The sequence below is a fragment of the Petaurus breviceps genome, unplaced genomic scaffold, assembly GCF_028583685.1.
Source record: "Petaurus breviceps papuanus isolate PSGF00001 unplaced genomic scaffold, PetGlider_PUasm1.0 38, whole genome shotgun sequence".
Lineage (NCBI taxonomy): Eukaryota > Metazoa > Chordata > Mammalia > Diprotodontia > Petauridae > Petaurus > Petaurus breviceps.
This window is the reverse complement of record NW_027186304.1, coordinates 27,684,732-27,706,842: the sequence shown is the minus strand read 5'-3', so window position 1 is coordinate 27,706,842 and position 22,111 is coordinate 27,684,732. Positions and strand designations below refer to the sequence as shown.

General features: G+C 39.0%; 1 protein-coding gene and 1 long non-coding RNA gene across 2 annotated transcripts in view; one reads left to right on the top strand and one right to left on the bottom strand.

The window, feature by feature from the left end:
• The window catches only part of L3MBTL4 (L3MBTL histone methyl-lysine binding protein 4), a 450,236-nt gene that overhangs the window by 16,532 nt on the left and 411,593 nt on the right, over nucleotides 1-22,111 (bottom strand). The window lies entirely within an intron of this gene.
• Nucleotides 14,741-21,979, top strand: LOC138170394 (uncharacterized). Its single transcript, XR_011170601.1, has 3 exons — nucleotides 14,741-15,161; nucleotides 18,968-19,128; nucleotides 20,147-21,979. It is a non-coding gene; the product is annotated as an uncharacterized lncRNA (long non-coding RNA).

The window sequence follows — 22,111 nt, the reverse complement described above, 5'->3', positions numbered from 1 at the left end:
AAAAGGTCTGACACAAATGACCACGAAATACATATAGAATCCATAGGAAAGTGGAATCGAGCACATGTGGCAAAGGGTTAAATCACAGGTCCTGAAAAGTCTTTTGCTGTGTCTTCAAGACGTTCTGTGATATGGTGTAGCTTTTCTACTGGTCTCTTTGTAAACCCTAGGATCTGTCTTTCTTCAATGAGTCTCTTTTGTCCTTGGTTCACCATGCAGACACTGCCCTAGCTGTACCAAGGTTCTGCTAGGATTAGGACTAGGCTCTGGTCCTTCAAAGTTCATGATGTCCTTCTCTGGACAAATGGGATATATATATATATATACACATACATACATACACACATACATACATACACATACATACATACACACACACCAACCCACCTATCCAGTTTTATGACATATTCTTGCCCTTCACATAATCTATGGTCCACGTAGTATGACTCAGGGGCAGGGAAGAGGAAAGAACAAAGGCAAGACATTGTTCTCCTTCCCAAATGACTCCTTCTCACGATTTTGGTTTTCTATTTTTTAATATTTATTTTTTTGTTTTTAACATTGACTTTTTTAAGATTTTGAGTTCTAAAACTTCCCCCTTCCCTTCACTCCCCAAGACAGCAAGCCATCTAATATAGGCTATATATGTATGATCATATTAAGCATATTTTCCCACATAGTCATGTTGTAAAAGAAGAATCAGAACAAAAGGGAAAAATCATGAGGAAAAAAAAAGCAACAACAAGAAGAAAAAATAATCTGTTTCAACCTGCATTCAGACTCCACAGCTCTTTCTCTGGACATGGATAGCATTTCCTTCTCAGGGTTTTGACTGAAACACCCTTTCCTGGCCAGCCACTCACTCCTCACATGGCCAAGTCCCCTAGACGTGCCAAAGAGATTTCCTATAGCACACAGGGAGATGTTCAGTCCTTGTTCACACCTACTGAACAACTGGTATATATTCTAATTTGATAAATGTATTTGGGAGAGCACTTTGATCTTTTCTTAAATGGGATGGGGTGATACGATTGATTTATTCAATCAGCCTCTACCTTTACCCTTCGCCCCATTTCAATTTTAATATTTGCTGTCCTCAACAAATCTATTAGAGCATGTTTGGCAAAGTGCATAGTCCCAAATCCTGGCTAGCTCTCTGGAGACTAAGGTTCTTCATGATTATTTCTCAATGCTTTCCCCAGAGCTTTGTGCAGTAGTCACAGAAAAAGTTTGTGTGGCCTAGTTTGTATTCAGCTCTGGGAAGTTAATATGCTTCCATTCTTCCAAATACATAGGGACACAATTTAACAAATAACATTTTACAAAGTTTTAATAAGGTAATAATTTCTGTCTTGCTAGTTCCAAAAGGACCTTCTTCAACTCAAAACAATAAAGAAAAGAGAAAAGAAAAGGAACAGAAAATTAAGTCTTTCTCACAGGGAATGGCGTATGTATAGTGAGTGATCCTTGTGCTTTACACAGCTCCTTAAGCATGTGGGGTTCTTCTTATGAGTAAGCAGGACTTGGGGTAAAGCAGGGTAAAGTCGCAGTTACTCCTTCACCTTCAGGTGAGAAGCCGAATTGATTAGGTTTTGAGTGATAACAAACCAGCTCTGGGCTTTGCAGGGGAGTTAGGGAATTTCATTCCCCCCTACATGTTAAATGTTCTCCCCTGACCTGTGTGTACATATATATATATATGTATATATATTATATTTATATGTAATATATAGAGTCTGTGAGCACTCTATACATGTATATACACATTCATATATTTATATGTGCATATTTGCACACATGTGTGAGCATGTATGTGCACGCGTGGATGCATGTACACACATTCACATATATTCTAATAGAAGGTTAGCTACTTGAGGGCATGGGCACTTTCATTTTTGTCTTTGTGTAATCATTGCTCACCACAGGGCCTGGTATATAACAGGCATTTAATAAATGGTTGCTCATGGATTGACTGATTAATAAGCTTTTAAACACTTGTGTACTTGGGGCAGCTAGGTGGCACAGTGGATAGAGTGCAAGGCCTGGAGTCATAAAAATTCATCTTCCTGAGTTCAAATCCGGCCTCAGACATTTACTAGCTGTGTACCCTGGGCCGGTCATATAACCCTGTTTGCCTCAGTTTCCTCATCTGTAAAATGAGCTGCAGAAGGATATAGCAAACTACTTAAGTATCTTTGCAGAGAAAACTTCAGATGGATCACAAAGAGTTGGACACACAGCAAGGAAGCAGCGTTGCCGGGTTATCCTTTTCAATTATATTTCTATGTAGTCATTTTAGCTGCAAAACCTCATGATCCATAGAGAGGCCTCTGGAGGAGAAGGCAAAGGTGAGTCTAGGAAGCAATCTACTTTTGAACCATATCCCAGGAAGTCACCATGCTCACTCGAAGCTCAACCAGAAAATACAGATATAGGACTATTATTATTTTTCCCCCAAGCTATTCCTCTTTCCAAAAAACTTTCATGTATGCTACTTCCAGGAGCACAGACCCAGAAAGCGCCACCTCTATCCCAGTCCCTTCCCAGCATGGAGGCAGATGGCGGATGCGCTCCATAGATGAACCGAGACTTCCCCACTTTGGTGTTGTCCTGAAGGGACAAGGTGGCTAACATTAGGCATAGCTCTTGCTGCAATGCAGCAGCCAATGTGCAGCAGCCAATGTTCTAGGCTAGAAGGAGAAAGAGAACTGGAGGCTGAGCGAATGAGTTCATTGTGCAGAAGGGGAATGAGCTGTGGCCTTGCCAACTCTTGCCTCTTGATGGGAAGTGCAGGGAGTGAGAGAGGAGGGAGGAGGTGGGGCTCATCCTACCTACCTCCATCTCATCCACACTCAGCCTGCTTAGCTCTCTTTTTTTTTTTTTTTAAAGCAATCGGGGTTAAGTAACTTGCTCAAGGTTATACAGCCAGTTATCTCTGGGTGTGGTGCTGAGTATCTGAGCCTGGATTTGATCCAGGTCATCCCGACACTGGAGCCTGTGCTCTTACTTGCTGAGCCACCTGGCCGCCCCTAAGCAACTGGGGTTAAGTAACTTGCTCAAGGTTACATGGCCAGTTATTTCTGGGTGTGGTGCTGAGTATCTGAGCCCGGATTTGATCCAGGTCATCCCGACACTGGAGCTGGTGCTCTTACACGCTGAGCCACCTGGCCACCCCTACTGCTTAGCTCTCTTAACTGTAGCCTGCTAGGCTTGCAGCTCTTGGCAGTGAGGTGCCCCATTTCCCATGCCATGTTTTTGTTTTAAAAGGAAGGATTGAGTCACGAACATGGTTCCTCCATACTTATTCCATTGATCCCTGTTCCCCTTGTAGAGATTTTTGAGGGGAGTTTTCATAGTGTGGAAGAGAGGGAGAAAGATGTTATGCTCAGGCCAACATTCACAAAAAGGAAAGGAAACGGTTTTCATTTTTGTCTTCGCGTCTCCAGTAGGAGGCCCAGCTCAAAGTAAAGAGTTAATATTCACTGAATTGAATTGAACTAAATTCTTAGCAACTGTACTAACTGGGTACTGGAGGAAGATACAGAAGAAATGTTAAGATCAGGTCTCTGTTCTGAAGAATTTATGGCCTAGAAGGGAATCTAGAAGTATCTGGCAGGAAACAGAACAATTAAGCGGCAAAATAGGTGGCAGTGTAATAAGGGAGGATGGAGAGGGGGACTGGGGGTCGGAAGGTCAGAGAAGGATCCAAACCAAAGAACTCAAACTCCAGGGGCTTCTCTTCAAAGCATTTCACACTGATTCTCCAAAAGGTGAGACTGGGTCAGACTCTCATGCCTGAAAACTGTCCTCTGCTTTGACTAATGCCTCATTATTACATTTAAGACCTTGTTTTGAATGTTCATTTTACAAACCACTTACCAAGAAAAGGAAAGTTCATTTGGCCCTTGGGATTCCCCTTTTAGCTTGAGAGGCCCAAGTATTCTGATTATTTGATTCTGTGTGTAGTCAATAGTTTTCTAAGGTGTTTCCACTTCATGTCACACAGATAGCACCTTTCATGATATCTGACATCGTTAGAGAGTAAAGATATCTACAGCATCATTAACTTTTAGCAGAATTGGTTTAAAGGTCAGGGTGGTAACAGTCTATCTACTACCTAACAAGCTATTCAGGGATAATGAGGAGGCTTTATTTCAGAGCAAGGGCGGGGGGGGCATTGTGGAGGTAAGAAGAGATATTAATAAAGGAAATTAAAAGAACATTAGCGACAGAAAGTAGACGAAAATGTCACAAAACCAAACTTCTGGAGACAGGGTAAAGGAAACAAGATTTATTCTAAAGAAGAAGAGGTTGAGATGGCACAGTGAATAGAACACCAGCCCTGGAGTCTGGAGGATCTGAGTTCAAATCCAGCCTCAGGACACTTGATTCTTAACTAGCTGTGCGACCTTGGGCAAGTCACTTAACCCCAATTGCCTTGCCTTCCCCCCTCCAAAAAAAGTGGTTGAGGGATAACTTTTTGAGTCCTCAAGATATCTGGTTATTGTTGTTACTAATTAAGCTACTAAATAACTATGTGGACTTAGGTATGAATAAGGGCAGTGAGATGGCAAAGTGGATAGAATGTTGAGCCCTGGAGTCAGGAGGTCTTGAGTTTAAATTTGGCCTGAGTGACACACTAGCAGTGTGACCGTGGGCAAGTCACTTAACTCTGCTTCAGTTTCCTCATCTGTAAAATGAGCTGGAGAAGGAAATGGCAAACCACTCCAGTATCTCTGCCAAGAAAACCCCAAATGGGGTTGTGAAGAACATAAGGACTTGGGCAAGTTATCTTGCCTCTGCAGGAAGATTCCTTAATTGTAAAATAATTAAAATAGTTAACATTTATATAAATACTTAAGGTTTGTCAAGAGCTTTATTTGTAAGAGAAGTTCCTCAGTGCTTATCTATTTGAGCCTGAAATTGTGACTGAAAACTTAAACCTACTCTCCCTAACACAGACTGAAAAAGCAAGAAAGGGCTCCGGGGATAACCACTCAGGACTGTTCCTAAGAAGTCACAGGGAGCAGGCGGCTACCATGGATATGGAGCCAAAGGGGGTGGTGGAACTGTGCCTTTGTCACTGGCTTGGTTCCCAAGAGACTTCAATCATGGTGACAGACTGGAGACACAAGGGTTACCTGATCATTCATTCAATTAATAAGCATTTATTAAATCACCTCTCATTTCATCACCATGTTGCTAATTGAAGCCTTGACTGACACCACCTCCCTCAGTGTCCTCTGTCCTCTCGCTGGAGGAATGAAGGATGGGCCTTGAAGAGGGCAGAAACTGGACTTTGGGGCTCACTCCATTGCATCTGCTGCTCTGTCTGGTGTCAACTCCATGAAACAAGGTGACCCCTCCTTCTCCATGTCCCCTCTGCTTTCCTCTCCCCTCCCCCCATTAGACTGTAAGCTCCTTGAAGGCAGGGATTGTTGAGGGCAGACACAGGGCCCTGCACAGAGCAGGTGCTTAATAAATGTTTATTGGAAGTGTTAGGGATACAAAGACAAAAACGGCTTTTTTTTAAGTCCCTACCCTCATGGAGTTTCCATTTTTTTAGTTATTTTGACAACAGAGCCCAAGTAGTGACTGTCTAAACACTTGAAAAGGAGGCCGCAGCCATAGTGGTGTGGTGAGTAGGGTTGCCCCATTAGTTGGATGTGCATATTCCTCCCCATCCTGCTATTGAGTCATTGCCTGGGTATAAGTATTCCTCCTCTGCCCTAGGATGTTGTATCAATGCATCAATTGCATCAATTCTTTTTCTTTTTTCTTTAATTTTGCTCTGAGCCCCACCCCAGAGATGGTGCTCCGGCAAAACCCCTCATTGCCAGATCAAGGAAATACAGGATTCCTTCTGTGGGCCGGAGAGTGGGTGCCAGCACTGGGGTGGAGGAGGTTTTAGCAACACAGCATCTGTCCAGATGGTCCTTGTTCCCAGCAGGTCCAAATCACCAGAGTCCCTGCTTCTTTCTTTATTGTGGCTGCCTCGGCCCACACGTCTGTTCTTCTAGCTCCATATGGTTTCTTAAGGTTCCTCCTGTTTCTTCAGGGGCCTGGCTCCTGTTAGAGTTTCTCCTTTGCCTCTAATGAATGAAACTACTTTTGAAAATCACCTAGGGGTACATCCATTCATTTTTTGTTCTATGGGATTATTCCCTTTCCAGTTCACTCAAGGTACTTGTTCATACTGACCTTTCCTTACTGGTCTCACTTGATCCCTTTTCTGTGATTAGGTACTATGCTTTCCAGGACCAAGTCCTTTATATTAAGCAGCTTAAATCTCATTTGAGCCACACAACAACTTTGTGACATAGGTACCACAGGTGTTATTATCCCCATTTTACAGATGAGAAAACAGAGGCCTGCAGAATTTGTTACCTGCTCATGGTCACATACCCAGTAAGGGACAGAGGCAGGACTACAATTCAAGTCTGTCCTGACTTCAAGTCTAGTGTCCTTTGCAATACACCACACTGTCTCTGAATAGAGGATGCATGCAGGGTGTCAAAGCTCATTGGTTGCCTAGTAAAGTCTGTTCCTGGCTCATTGATGGACTTTTAGGAGATTGGTTTCCACTGTTGCTCAGTTCTATATTAGCATAATAACCTTCCATTATCCCCACTGGGGGATTAGGGGGAAGGCTGGGAGAATTAAGTATTGGATAAATTTCTGAAGTTGTAAGGTGGAAGGTTTATTTGAGCAGCAGAATGAGATGAAAATATATACACACTGCAGATTCATAGGTATGCCTCATAAACATCAGCTTACCACTGAGCTAAAATTAATGAGCCTGTATATAAAGCATTGCAGAACAAAATATATTCCTGATGACAATTTTACGTAATCACATTAGAAGTATCTCTGATTACTCCTTCTTAATTGCTACTTAGAGTCTGAAGAACTTTGATGGAAATTTCCAGGTAACAGTTTACATAATTATTAAAATAAAACTGGTGTTTACAATGCCATAAAAACCATCATGGCAGCAGTCACCAACACCTACCAAGGACACACTGGATGCCCTGTTGGAGGAGCCATTGAACCATGAACACACACACACACACACACACACACACACACACAAGCTTACAATGTGACAGGGACAACAGAAAATTAAGAAGGCCTAAAAGCTTCTACTTCTATTTCCAGTGCTTAGCACATAGTAAGCTCTAAATCAGAGGCATGAAGTCCACAATACCCTTAGTGTGTCCTGAACCAGCTTAAGATGTAATTGGGAAATATTTAGCAAGATAAATAAAAACACAGTGATACATAGAAAACATTACATTTAAAAATGAAATTAATATGTATTCCATAGGGATCCTTCTGTAGGGATTAGTGGCCCTGATTTCTATTTGAGTCTGAGAGAACAGCACTAAATAAATGTTCTATCTAGTAGAGATTAATGGCATTGAGCACATTCCTTTCTTACCACTTTCTTTTTCTGTATTAAAGAGGGGTGTGGGAAGGAGGCAAAGGGATAAAAAAATGTAAGATAAGATGGAAGGAAAAACACTAACAATCATTACTGTGAATGGGTTGTGTTAACCCACAAGCAAACATACTTGAATCATAAATGTTTACACAGAGCTTAAAATAAGGGACTGGAGCAAAATCAATTATGCTTCAAGCAAACTTCAATGACAACAACAACCAGGAGTAATGCTTTTCATGTTAGACAAGGTAATAATAACATAATTGATTAAAAGAGATTAAATAGGGAAATTACATTATGGTTAAAGGCAATGGATTAATATCAATAGATGGGCTAAATGACATAGTATCTCCATACTTAAAAAAATTAGTTAAATAATTTATGGGGATAAATAGACGGTCTTCAATATACTCCTTTCAGACTTAGACTATTTAACTGAAAGAGAAGCAAGAAATTAGTTAAGGTCATGAATAGGACTTTAAAAAATTTAGATATGATAGATTTCTGGCGATTACTAATAGAAACAGAAAAGAGTAAGCATATTTGTAGGCATGTACAGCCAAAAAATATGGAATATGTTAAAAAAACAAATATATTAATACATAAGCCCCTTATAAACAAATGCAGAAATATTAAATGCATTCTTTGCAGACCATGATGTAATAAAAAAAAATTACGTTCCATAAAGGGCCTTTGAAGACAGCAATAAAAATTAATTGGAGACTAAATACCTTAATCATAAAGAATTGTTGAATTAAAGAACAAATCATGGAAACATTGAAAAATTTCACCAATAAAATGACAATGCTAAGAAAACATATTAAAATTTGGGGGATGTAGCCAAAGTAGAACTTAAGGGAAATTTTACAGCTGAAAGCACTTTTATCTACAGAAGAAAGAAGAGGTCAATAATTTGGTCATGCAGTTAAAAAACTAGTAAAGCAACACTTCAACCCCTCCCTGCCTCCCCAAGTACTAAAATGAAAATTCCGAAAATAAAATAAGAAATTGACAGAATCCAAAGCAAAAAAACTTAAAACATTAAATTGATAAATAAAATTACAAGTTTTTAATAAAAATTTTAAAATACAAGTGAATTTTACCAACACATAAAGAACAATTGGTTCTAATATTATCTAAACTGCAAAAATGCCAAAAGAAAGTATCCTCCTAAATTTCTTCTATGGTACAAATATAGATTTGATACCTAAAACAGGGACAGTCAAAAAAGAAGAAGAAAACTATAGAGTACTCTAGATAGTGCAGTGGATAAAACTCTGAACCTGTAATCAGGAAGACCTGAGTTCAAATCTAATTTCTGACACTTAGAAGTTATGTGACCCTGGGCAAGTCACTTAATCTGTTTCAGTTGCCTCAACTGTAAAATGGAGATCATTACAGCACCTACCTCTCAAGGTTGTTGTGAGGAGGAAATGACATAATATCTGTAAAATGATTAGCATAGTGCCTGGAACATAGTAGGAGCTTAATAAATATACCTTGTTCCTTACTCACCCCATGAATATTGATGCAGAAAATTTCAATAAAATATTAGCAGAAAATCTGTATCAGTGGTGTCAAACTCAAATGGAAACAGGAACCACTCATCCTTAAAAGAGGATTCCTGCTATCTACATGTTGACTTAATTTTAAAATGTAATATTATCTATGTTTTATTGTATTTTTTATTATTTTGAGAAATATTTCTCATTTGCATTTTAATCTGATTCAGGCTGCACTTGGTAGTGTAACAGGCTGCAGGTGGCCCATGGGCCATATGGTTGATACTTCTTATTTACACCATTATAAAAAATAAAATACACTTTGACCAGGCTGGATTTATATGAGGAATGTAGGGTTGTTTCAATATTACATTCAATGTCTTACTTTGTTTTATTTTATTTTTTTGGAGGGAGGAAGGCAAGGCAATTGGGGTTAAGTGACTTGCCCAAGGTCACACAGCTAGTTAAGTGTCAGGTGTCTGAGGCTGGTTTTCAACTCAGATCCTCCTGACTCTAGGGCTGGTGCTCTATTCACTGTGCCACCTAGCTACCCCTATTACATTCAATATCAAGATCAATACAAATATACTACATAATACATTTGTACCCCATATCTAAGAAAAACAATATAAATCATATATCAATAAATATGGGAAAAGTTTTTGACAGAGTACCTCACCTATTTCTGGAATAAATGGCCTTTTCTTGAATATGTTAAGTATTATCTATCTAAAACCAAGGGGTTACCTTTATATTTAATGGGGCCTTTCCAATAAGATCAGAGGTAGAGCAAGGATGTCCATTATTACCATTAAAAAAAAAACACAGTGGGGCAGCCAAGTAGCACAGCGAGTAAGAGCACCAGCCCCAGTGTCAGGATGACCTGGGGGATCAAATCTGGGCTCAGACACTTAACACCCACCCAGAAACACCTGGCCATGTAACCTTGAGCAAGTTACTTAATCCCAATTGCTTAGGGGTGGCCAGGTGGCTCAGCGAGTAAGAGCACCGGCCCCAGTGTCGGGATGACCTAGGGATCAAATCCATGCTCAGGTACTTAGCACCACACCCAGAAATAACTGGCCGTGTAACCTTGAGCAAGTTACTTAATCCCAATTGCTTAAAAGAAAAAAATAAAAATAAAAAAACAGTGCAAAAATTATAAACAGAACAATAGGACAAGAAAAGGGAATGGGACAAAATCATTATTTTTTCAGGTGATATGATGCTCTATTTAAAGAACCCTAAAAAGTTAAGTAAAAAAAATTGAAACAATAACTTCATCAAAATAGCAGGATATAAAATAAATACAAACCATTAGAATTTCTGCATATTTCCAACAAAAGCAAGAAGGAATAGACAGAAAGAGAATCATTCAAAAACCTTCAGAATATATAAAACATTTGGAAGGTTATTTACCAAGGAAGGCATAAGAACTATACGAATTCAGCTACAAAAAGTCATTTAAAGAAATAAAGACAGACCTAAATAATTGGAGAGACATTAATTGCTCGTCATTGGACTTTGCTAAAAAAAAAAATTTTTTTTTGGAGGGAGGAAGGCAAGGCAATTGTGGTTAAGTGACTTGCCCAAGGTCACACAGCTAGTTAAGTGACAAGTGTCTGAGTCCAGATTTGAACTCAAGTCCTCTTGACTCTAGGCCTGGTGCTCTACTCATTGCACCACCTAGCTCCCCTCTTTGCTAAAATTTTTTAAATGGCAGTAGTATCTAAGTTAATTTACATGTGTAGTGCTAGACTAATCAAATTACCATGGGATTAATTTATAGAGCTAGAAAAAGAATAATAATATTCATATGCAGGAAAAAGGACACTAATATTAAGGGAAATAATTTTAAAAAGTGTAATATAATGAGGCCTAACTATACTAGACATTAAACTCATTACTCAAAAAGTAGTTATCATTAGAATTATTGGAACTGGTTAAAAGACTAAGGAAGTCAATCAGTGGAATAGATTATTAACCCCTCATATAAAAGCATATAAACATAGTAGTATGGTGTTTGATAAATCCAAGGATCCTAGCACTGAAATACAGAGTCACTATTTCACACACCTCCTCGTAAAACTGCAAAGTTATATGGCAGAAATTAGGTTTAGACCAACACCTCACATCACATACATAGGTTAAGTTCCAATAAGATGCATAAAGTAGATATGACAGGCTGCACCATAAAACAGTTATAGCAAGAAAGAAGTATCATTTACAACTATAGAAAAAGGCCCAAACAAGGGATATAGAGAGATGCAGAAGATAGATGGATAATTTTGATGATATATAAGTTTTTTTTAATTAATGCAGTTAACATTAGAAGGGAAAAGTTAACTAGATAATAATGTGTACAGCAAGTTTTTCTGAACAAAGCTTTATTATGCAAGTTATATAAGGAACTGATTCAAATATATAAGAACGAGAACCATTCTGCAGTAGATAAATGATCTAAGGACAGGAACAAGGAGGTTCACAAAGAAAGAAAACCATCAACAGAATCATGAAAAAATGTTCCAAACAACTAATAAGAGAAATGCAAACTAAAACAACTCAGGTTATACCTCATTTCCATTAGACTAGGAAAATGACAATTTATGAAAGGATTGTACAAAAAGAGACACATTAATATGCTGTTGGTAGAGCTATGAATAGGTCCAGCCATTCTGGAAAGCAATTTGGAATTATACCCCAAAGTGACTAAATTGTGCATACCATCTTTGACCCTGTGATGTCATTATTAGGCCTATGCTACAAAGACATCAAAGAAAGAGTAAAATGTACAAAAAGAACCCATATGTATAAAAAATATTTATAGCAGCCCTTTTTGTGTTGGCAAAGAATTTGAAAGTAAGAAGGTGCCCATCCATCCAGGAATTGCTGGACAACTTATGTTAAATAAATGTAACAGAATATTATTGATAATAAGAAATGATTTTAGAAGACCTGAGGTGTCTTGTATGAACAAATGGAGAGTGAAGTGAGCAGAACATGGAGAAATAAAGCAAGGTCAACATGAAAGCAAATTCCGAACACATTCAGAGGGAAGCAGAATGAGCAGGAATGCACAAAGAATCCTGCTGGGGACTTAGAGGGAGTGCCGAGTGCCTGAAAAATTGTTATGTTTTGTACAGTGAAATTAATTTAAATGTGGTTATGCTGCAAGTTTGTTCATAATGATGTTCAAGTTTTTAATAATCTTTTTGAATTAAAAACAATTCCTCCTACTCCCTAGAAAGAAAGGAAAAGAAAAGCTTTTAAAGCACAGAGATACAGATGAGGACAGATTGCTGTAGTATAACCTGAGAGCATTAGGTACAAGGAGTTTTAGCTAAATGGGAAGAAGAGACTGCATTGCCAATAGTAGGCATGAAGGTGTGAATTTGTATTCACATGGATTGAAAGTCTTGGTGACGGGGAGGCTAGGTGGGCAGTGAATAGAGCACCAGCCCTGGAGTCAGGAGGACCTGAGTTCAAGTCAGGAGGACCTGAGTTCAAATCCGACCTCAGACACTTAACACTTACTAGCCATGTGACCTTGGGCAAGTCACTTAATCTCCATTGCCTTGCCTTCCCTGCTCCAAAAAAAGAGCAAAAAAAAAGGTCTTGGTGAGGGATTATCTAATATTAATTTAGTTATTTTCATATGTTCTGCAGTGTTCAAAGACAGTGTTCAAACATCAGTTTCCATGGGTTACTGACTCCAGTTAAGAAAGGTTAAGAATCTAAGCTTTTGCATGTTCAACTTTTTCCATTTCATCCCTAAGAAAAAAGGACCTTGAGCTGTAAGAGATCTACTAGTCCATCCCTTTCATTTGATAAATAATAAATTTTATTTCTTTATTCTTATACAATATAGAAATATAATTTATAGAAATATAAATGCCATTTAAGTATATTCTGTAAATAAATAATATAGAAATATAATTATAATGACATAAATATATTTATGTCTATATTATATAATATAAAATATATTTATGTAAAATATAAATTTTATAAACAATAATAGTAGCTAGCATTTTATATAGTGCTATAAGATTTGCAACACGCTTTACATGTGCTAACTCATTTAATCTTCATAGCAATCCTATAAGATAGGTAATGTTATTGTCCTCATTTTACAGTTGAGGAAACTGAGGCACATAGAGGTTAAGTGACTTGCCCAGGGTGACAAAGCTAGTTAGTGTCTGAAGCAGGATTTGAACTCAGTTCTTCCTGACTCCAAGTTTCATATCTATTCAATAGTTGCTGAGGAAAAGGAAGCTCAGAAAGGATGAGTGATTTGTCCAAAGTCATACAGCTAGTAAATGGCAGTGTTGGGATAGGGAGTCCAAAAATCCACAGCTTTTTCCATAGCCTGAGGTCTTGTCTATGATAGGAATGATGATGAGGACCCTTCATACCCAGAAGATAAACACCATTCTTCTTGAGAGGGAAGTTCCTGGAAGTTCTTCAGAAGTAATCTGCATAAAATCAGACTCAGGTGTTGCTAAAACAAGTATTGGAAAAGTGGAAAAATCCAATTACCTAGGGTCCTGCCTCCAGGCCCCACTACCCATATTTTCTACAATGTGTCCCTAGAATCCTGTTTGATGTGATGTGAGTAAAAATACTTCCAGATGTACCAGTTTCTCTGATCTCACCAATCTGGTCCTTCCTCGACTAAAGCAGTCTGCAGCCCATTCATGTCCTGCCATCCTAAGTTAACATTATATTTTAAGTCTCAAAGTCTCTCCAAATTAGTGAAATAAGAGTTTTTCACAATGTCAACCACCCAGGGAGTAATCTTAGAACACTTTTTGAACCACATTAATCACTTGGCTTGGTGACATGCAGAGAGGTTTGGTCTCTTGGAAAAAAAATAAACAAAATGCATTCACCGTTTGGAGGCAAAAGGAACCAAGACATCAACATCAAATTATAAAACAATTTAAAGAAATGTGACTGCCCCACAGGGAGGATTCTGTCTAAACATACAATTGTACAGCCTCGACATTAGCCACCTAATAAACACACGGATTTTTTCTGCTCCACTGAACAGACACCTGCATCCTCTGGTGCCAGTTCTACGTGAAAACAACCGTTTTGCTTATTCAGAAATAGCAGAGTTAATTTCAAAGTATTTCTCGCCCATCGACTTCTGCAGTAAAGCTGAGCCAATATAGCCAAGAGTTCCTGGCATCTTCTCCTATAAAAAAAAGCCTTTGAGGCCCCAGCAATTCACAGCAAAATACACAGTTTTTCATTCCCATTCAAACAGTCCATCTGGGTATTTAAAAGAACTGCTATCTGCCGCAGCTCAATGATCACAGAAAATCCCTTTTAGGAACATCTGGGTTTAACCTGGGATTTTCAGCACTCTCTGTTCTTCATATATCACTTTCTCTTGGGGCCTAATTTCTGAACTCATAGGGAACACAGTCTAGTTTCCAACGGAAGGAAAGGAAGAACTTAGCAGAAGGTTCTCTATGGGTAAATAAAAGTTCGTAAAGTCTGGTGCCATGATACAAAGTCACCAATTTAGAATGAAAAAAAGAGGAAGGCCATGAGTTATTTTATACCTTTTAGAAGTTACAGGTTGAGTTCTTCTTCTTCTTCCCATCTCCTCACAAAGCACTGCTTTCATTTCTCCATCATTTTATCCCATGGAAGTCATGAGTGCTTACCATCTGACTTGCAACTGAAACTTCCTAAAACATATCTACTTGGTTGGAAAAAGATTTCATCTTTATTTCAACATGATTGGTTTTGTTTGCAAGCCTATGTGTTTTATTTTAGGCACCTACAAGAATCATTCTGAGAAGAGATCCATCAAGCCTGACCTGTGATAGAGCCTTTCAAGCCTGACTGGTTTATCAGCCACTGTTAGACAGTGGTACATTGACCCTGACATCATGATGTTACTTTGGTTCAGTTCACTTACAAAGGGCAGCAATGGCTCAGATTTCCAAAGGTTCTCCATGATTTAAAAAAAAAAAGGTGAGAAATCCTGATCTATCTAAATTAAAAAGAGTTCCATAGCTGCTTTGGTGGACACCGCTACCAAACGTATGTTGGAAGTGCTGTCGTTCTGGTCTCTCTCTAGGCGTCAACGTGACACATGCCCAGAACCTCGAGGTTAAAAGGGGTCTCATGAGTCATCTAGCCCAAGCCGAAACTGAAGAGGAATCCTTTGTACACTACACTGACAAGTAATTGTCCAGGTAGTACCTAAAGACCCCGGGATGGGGAACTCACCGATTTCTCAGGCAGTTTTCAGCTCAGTAATTAATTGGGAAAGCTTTCCTTATAGTGAGTCAAAGCAGACAACCCCCAGGGGTGGCTAGGTGATGCAGTGAGTAAAGCCCCGGCCTGGAGTCAGGAGGACGAGTTTGGTTCTGGCCTCAGACACTTAACACCCACACAAAATAACTAGCCATGTAACCTCGGGCAGGTTACTTAACCTAATTAACAGGTTAATTAGTTAATTACTTAACCTAATTAACAGGTTAATTGCCCTCCAAAAGAAGAAAAAAAAGTTGTAAAAAACCCCCAAAAACAGACAACCCTCAGCAACCTTCATGAACGACTCCTAGCTTTTTCCCCTTTGGGACAAAGTGAAATAAACGGAATCCCTTTTCCATGAGACAGTCTTCCAAATCTTGAAGACAGCTATTTCTACCTCTCTTTTTCACTTCATCAGGGCCAAAATCTTTAGTTCCTTTAACTGACCCCCACATGGCTTGGTTCCCCATCCCCTAACGACCTTGGTTTTCCTTCTCTGGATGCATTCCAGTCTGCTAATACCCTTCCTAAAGTGAGCTGCCCCAAATTGTACACGACAATTCAGAGGGGGTTTGACCAGGGCAGAGTATGGCAGGACTCTCCCTTCCCTTGTTCTGAAAATAAACTATACTTCTGTTAAAGCAAACCAAAATTGCATTTTTTTAGGTGGGGCTACAATGGCACATTGTTGACCATAGAGGTTTTTCATAGGTAGTCTTGTCTATAGTCACGTTGCCTTCTCTTCCTCCCATCCTGTACTCATGCAGTTAATTTTCTGGAACCACATGGAGGAACTTAACATTTGTCATTCTTAAAATTTATTTCATCAGATGTTGCAGATTGGTGACACAATGGACAAAGTGCTGGGTCTGGAGGCAAGAAGACCTTAGCTCAAATCTGAACTCAGACATTTTGTAGCTATGTGACACTGGGCAAGTCAGTTAACCTAGGCTTCAGTTTTCTCAACTGTAAATTGGGGATAAAAATAATACCTACCTCTCAGGGTGATTTATTATGAAGATCATGTGAAATAATATTTGTAGAGTACTTAGCACAGTGCCTGGAATGTAGCAAGTCCTACATAAATGTTAATTATGTTATTGCTAATTGTTATCATTAAGCCCATTGTTCTTACTTACTGAGAACTTTTTAGAGTCCATTCTGTCATCCAAGTTGCCAACAATATCTCCCAGTTTTGTATCATCCTTGATTTGATAAATAGTCTTTCTGTGGTTTCTTCCAAAGGGCTAAAAACAGATCCCTGGGATATTCCATTAGACATTACATTTCCATTTGATATCAATTTATAAATCACTGCTCTTCAGGTCTAGTCATTCGAGCATCTCTGAATCCATCCAATTCTACTATCCTCTAACCCAGGGGTGGGGAACCTGCAGCCTCGAGGCCACTGTGGCCTTCTAGTCTTTGAATGCCGCCTTTTGACTGAGTCCAAGTTTTACAGAACAAATCCTTTTATTAAGGGGATTTGTTCTGTTAAGTTTGGATTCAGTCAAAGGGTCACATTTGAGGACCTAGAGAGCCACATGTGGCCTTGAGGCTGCAGGTTCCCCACCCCTGGGAGTCTAACCCATCTCTATATGGTTTACAAACCATGGGAAGAAGTGAGGTGGCTCATACTGTCAGAATATATGCAGCTTTTTTTTTAGGAACACAAAAATATTTATTTTTTAGTTTTCAACAGAATGTACGCTTCTTGAGAGAGGGGAGTTTTATTCTTTGTATTTTTAATCCCAGTGCCTTGCCCAGTGCTTGGAATATTGTAGGCCCTTAATAAATACTTGGTGGTTGACTAATAGACTCATGTAGGCTCCAGTTTGCCTCTGTCACCAAATAATTCTTGTCCCCATGGTTTCCTTATGCTTTATCACAATCCCTCAAGGAACCCTAAATTCCAGCTTTGTAAACATCATCACATAATTAAGATCAAATGGCTTTTTTGACTGTGATCACTTTGGATGCAAACATCATGCATTATGAGAATTAACTACCCTCTGAAAATGAGTAGTGGAATTTGATCCCAAATCAAAGCAGAAAACAATTTTATTGATAGGAGGACGGTCAAGGTAACTCAGGGCTAACCATAGGAAGGGAAGAGAGGGCAGGTAGGAAGGAAGCAGCAGTCTATTGTTCAGTAGTTGTTCAGTTGTGTTGGACTCTCTGTGACCCCATTTGGAATTTTCTAGGCAGAGATCCTGGAATGGTTAGACATTTTCTTCTTGACTTCATTTTGCAAATGAGGAAACTGAGGCAAATAAGGTTAAGTGACTTGCCCAGGGTCACACAGCTAGTGTCTGAAGCCACATTTGAATTCAGGAAGATGAGTCATCCCGACTCCAGGTCTGGCACACTATCCACCTAGATGCCCATTGTTCATCAGGCCACTAGTCAAATTTTTATTTTTTTTTCTTTTTGGAGGGCAGGGAAATTGGGGTTAAGTGACTTGCCCAAGGTCACATAGCTAGTAAGTGTCAAGTGTCTGAAGCTGGATTTGAATTCAGGTCCTCCTGACTCCAGGGTCAGTGCTCTATTCACTGTGCCACCTAGCTGGCCCAAGTCAAATTTGTAGATGAGAATGCAATGCAAGGTTAAATGATTTGTTTTTTGTCATAGGAGTCTTCAGAATTCCTATATTCTTTAGGCCCTAAAAATCTTCCTTCTAAATTGTCACTGTTGCAAAGATATTATAGTATTAGGAGACTAAAGAAACAATTAGCAAATCTTTAATCAGTGAGTGTTTTGCTACTTCAATTCTTTTCATCCTAACAGGAATTTTAATGTTCAATAATTAATTAATTGTTTTCTATGGTAATCCTTAAGCTATTTATTAGGGGTAGCCGTGTACTATTATTCAGTTGTGTCCAACTCTTCATGACTCTGTGGACCATATCATGCCAGTACTGTCCATGGGGTTTGTGTGGCAAAGATACTAGAGTGGTTTACCATTTGCTTCTCTAGTTCTTTTTTTTTTTTTACAAAGGAAAAACTGAGGAAAACAGAGTTAAGTGACTTGGCCAGGGTCATACAGCTAGTACATGTCTGAGGCCATCTTTGAATTCAGGAAGATGTCTTCCTGACTCCAGGCTCACATCGCTACCTCAGGGGTAGCCATGTCTGTGTCCAATACCAGCAGGTCAAAGAACACAACTCATACTTAGAGATGCTGTTAGGGACTAGCATTCAAAGCTTAATATTTTATTCTTTGTTTCTTTAGCTAACTTCCTGCTTTCTCCAAAAGTTAAGTGGGCATACAATATCATTCAATGACATTGTTGTGCGACTGTAGTCTCATATATGTATTTAGCTCAGTCAGGAATTTCCAGGTTCATTTGAAACTCTGCACCCAGCAAATGAAAGGTGCCAACTCCTTATTCATAGATGTATATTAACACTGATTCTTGATTCCAGAGTCCCGATGAAGCATGTTACCCACTCACAGAGTGGGGATAGACTCAATATACAAAGTGAGACATACATTTTTTTTTTTAAAGCAATCGGGGCTAAGTAACTTGCTCAAGGTTATACGGGCAAGTGTTTCTGGGTGGGTGCTAAGTGTCTGAGCCTGGATTCAATCCTCAGGTCATCCCAACACTGGGGCTGGTGCTCTTACTTGCTGTGCTACCTGGCTGCCCCGACATACATTTTTTAACATGATCAATACAGGAATCTGTTTTGCTTGACTACGCATACTTTTACAAGGGTTTTTGTTTTTCTTTTTCTCAATCAGGATGCAAGAAGTGGGGAGAGAAAATAAATGTTTATTAAATGAAAAATACAATTTAATTTAAAAAGGAAAACAAAACAAAAACCAATGAGCCGATTCTTTGCTACTCCTTCAATTTCTTCCACATGTGGAGTATTCAGCGTTGTGGTTTCTAACCCAAAAGGGTAAGATGTGGTGTAAGGAAATTAGGGACCTAATACAAGATGGGAATCAATTGTTCAATATCTGAAGAATGGTGAGACTGCTTTTGCAAACTTTGTGTAATATACCAGGAGTCTTGTCAAAGGAGCAATAGATTAATTTAGGATTCCTGCCAGGTGCTTATGGCCCTCAATACTCTGCTCCATTAATTATATTTATTGGGGATTGGCAACAATTTCTTTTATAGGAGAGTTCTCTGCATGATTGGATAATTCTAATGATTAGGAAGATTTTCCTCATAGCATGTCAAACATCAGCATTCTATATCATTCCCCTACTAGCTTATAAACTCCATGAGGACAGTGACAGAGTCTATTCTATTTTTGGATTCCTCTCTACCAAGCACTGAGGATAAAGGTCTGCATATCATAAATCCTTGTTTGAATTGAATGTAATTTAAGAGAATGCAAATCTTTTTGCATCATTGCTACATCTTTGAATATCTCCTACCCCACACTAAGTGGGGTAGAGCGGGGATAGGAAAGGAAATGATCTACGATTTTGTTGGGATAGAGAAAGTCCCTCTAGCATGGCAGGTTGGCAACTTCTTTGCAACATATTAGTTGCCTGATGCACTGGAATATGAAGTGATTTGACCAGGGTTATAAACCCAATGTGTCAGAGGTGGGAATTCTCTGCCTCTGACTGTGTCTGTCTCACACACACACACACACACGCATGCGCACACACACATACACACACACACACTCCACTGGGAAAAACCAGGATCAGATGATGGGGCCTAAATATCCCCAGGAGCTGCAGCCGGGAAAGCTGATAGCTTTCCGTTAGAAGCTATTTATCCTTCTCCTGTTGACACACGGTATCAGGAGAAGGAATTTAAACTGTGGTATGTGTGGTGGTCCAGGAGGGTAGTAGTCTCTACAGTATCCTTCTAGGAAGGCTAACCTTTCAGTCGTTATCAGTCGTTTGCACTTTAGTGTTAACAAATCTAAAGTCTTTTTTTTTTTTTTTTTAAAGATATCAAGCTTTTTAGAAGAAAGCATAAAGACCGATACTTGAATTGGGATGATCAGAGATCCATGATCCATGATCAGAGGAAGAAATGGGAGGCTGGGGGAGAAAAGGGAAGTTCTGCTTACTTCACAACTTTGTTCAGCATGGACAACGATCTTTAATAAAAGCACCCTAACCTCTTAGGTTCATGCCATTTTCTGGGCTGAACTGGGTCTTTTTTAGGGGGATCACATATCAACATTGGTAACAGGGATATTAGTCCAACTCAGCGAGATCCTGTTACTTTTCCCCTGGATGTCAGTCTTTCTACTTTTCAGCCCATCCTACACATAGTTATGAGAGTGGCTTCCTTAGGACATTCATCTGACCATGTCACTCCCTTGCTTAAGAATCTTCACAGGATCCTTACTGCCTAAAGGATAAAATAAGGATTCCTTAAAATGGTATTTAAAGCACATCACAGTCTAGCTCCAGGCTATCTTTTCAGACACATTTCACACTTTCCTTCATGAACTCTACATTCTCATCAAACACCTATCTGCTGCTTTCTAACCTTGATATTACATCTCTTGCTTCCATGTCTTTGCACAGACATATGCACATGCATGGGATTTATTTCTTCTCCTCACCCCACCCCATCTAGAATTTACTCCCTCCTCACTTTTGCATCTTGGAATACTTGGCTTTCTTGAAGCCTGAACTCAGGTGACACCCAAGGTGAAAGTTTTCTAATCTCCCATTGTCAATACTCTCTCCCTTCTCAACGTTTCTCTTAAAAAATACTGATGGCTTTTGTTTTTCTATCACATTTATTTCCAAAAATATCCTTCTCTCCGCTATCCAGGGAATAATCCCTTAGAACAAAGATTTTAAAAATTAGAGGGAAAAAATGGCAAAACTGAGGAATGACTCTTGGTCTTACATATCTGTGTTAGATCCTTAAATATCTCAATTATCAGAACATCACCAGAGATATTTGATGCAAAGATTTTCCCTAAGCAAAATGTTTCTTAGCTACATCTATTTAGTCTGTATGATTTCATATAATCTCTGTTATCTGTTTTTTCTCTTGTGATCTTCTTTATTTCATCTGATTAAGAATTCTCCCTTTGGCTCATATTCTGATCATACTCTCTACTAATTTTAAGCTTATTGTGGTATATGGTATAAGATGCTGGTTTAAACCTAATTGCTGCCAAACTGCTTTCCAGTTTTCTCTGTAATTCTTGCTAAAAAAACTCCTTAAATTCTTTTGCACTTCCTTACATAAGTACAAATGTTGTATCCTTCCTTAGTACAATATGTAGAGAAGAGATAGACAGGGTCACTATTGTAGAGGTAGAATTGATGACTTGGAAACTGATTGGATATAGGTGAGAGTAAAAACACTCTTTCAGGGGGGACCACTTTTATCACCACTGGCACAGCCCTAGGCTCAATGAGCAGCAACCTATCGGGAGATAAGGGTTGCTATTTAGGCAGGGATGAGGGATGGGGACAGTGAGCCTGCCAAACAGCCCTAAGAGACTTAAAACACCCAAACCATGGCCAATAAGAAGAGATGCAGACTGAGCAAAACCTAACCCAAATACAAGGAGTTGTTAGCACAAGGTGGGGTACATAAGTGTAGAACACATTGAACTTAACAGAAGTGGTTGGTTTAGGACCAAAATAGCTGTAACGTAAGACTATGGCCATAGCCTATTTAACTTGTTGCATTTTGTCTTTAAGTATCTTGCGGGTCTTTAAATTTTGTTGTTGTTATTGAATTACTTTTTATGGGTCCTACCTCTTCAAATCATATTGGAACTATGAATTTCCCAAGAAGATCTACTCCCAGATATGCGGCTCTCAAAGTAGGCTATGTTCTTTGCTTGCTAATGCATGAGATGTCACTATGATTTTGTCTTGATTTCACATGTAAGGAAAAGAGTTTCAAAGCTTAGACACAGTGTGTCATGTTAACGA